A 1,054-nucleotide genomic window follows, 5' to 3' on the forward strand; every position below is an offset into this window, starting at 1 on the left:
CTCTCTCTCTCTCTCTCTCTCTCTCTCTCTCTCTCTCTCTCTCTCTCTCTTTCTCTCTCTCTCGCCTCCCCGTTCCAATCCCCATCGTGAGATCGTTTCTTTAATCGCTTTAAGCTCCTTTGGAATGATGGTCGACCATGCTCGTGCTGCGCGATTAGAGATGAAGCTCGCTATTATGCTTCGTCTCAAAAGAGATACACGCTGATTCCTAAAAATTTTTTTCTTTTTTGATGACCTTGAAGAGGTTTAATCGTCACTGGAACACCACAGATGATATTCATACGTTCATATTATATATAATTAACGTGCATCTGCATCAATATATATTAATTATTTACGAAGAAAGCCGTCGACTATATATATCAGTCATATCAGCATACTTGTGCACTTTAACGACAAGTCTCTCCGCGATCGACATTACCACCACCTCGTGTACGCTTCTGGAACTTGTCTCTTTTTTTTTATTTTTTTCAAGAACATACTCGTAGATATAAGCGTGCCTGCGACAAACAATTCGATTCCGTCGAGAACATTTTCACAGGTCGACGATGACACCTGGACATCTCTCCTGTGACCGAGCGTTATTCCTCACGCAAAAAGAAGTAACATGCGCGCCACGGCGCGCACAGACTCCGCCCGCCGCCGTCATAATAACGCGGCGTCGCCGCGACCTTTTTCGGACACGCGACGCGACGGTTCATTGCCCCGTGATCTGTGCGTGTCTTCACGGCGGGCGCACCCTCGTCCGTGCCTCTGACAGCGAAATAGAAACATTTCGTCGTCACCTAGACAGCGGCAATTCGACACCGCGCCAGGTGTTGTTTCCACAATGGCCAAGTGTATTCGGCCGATTAGCATATCGCGCAGTCAACATTGCATATTCGCGCGGCGCACCGTCATCGGATATTCATTGTGCAATTAAATCGCGTTCGACGTTACGGGGCTCGCGCACGAATGGCGACTGTTGTTGCGAGCGTCGAGAGAAAGACAGAGAGAGAAAGAGAGAGAGAGAGAGAGAGAGAGAGAGAGAGAGAGAGAGAGAGAGAGAGAGAGA

The 1,054-nt window shown here is 48.1% G+C and overlaps 1 protein-coding gene across 1 annotated transcript in view; it reads left to right on the forward strand.

Moving 5' to 3' along the window:
* LOC116845982 (protein gustavus) overlaps positions 1–1,054 on the forward strand; it is a 173,700-nt gene that overhangs the window by 1,510 nt on the left and 171,136 nt on the right. The window lies entirely within an intron of this gene.

Source organism: Odontomachus brunneus, unplaced genomic scaffold (genome assembly GCF_010583005.1).
Source record: "Odontomachus brunneus isolate Ranch 3 - 2012 unplaced genomic scaffold, Obru_v1 Obru_scaffold_059, whole genome shotgun sequence".
NCBI classification, from domain to species: domain Eukaryota; kingdom Metazoa; phylum Arthropoda; class Insecta; order Hymenoptera; family Formicidae; genus Odontomachus; species Odontomachus brunneus.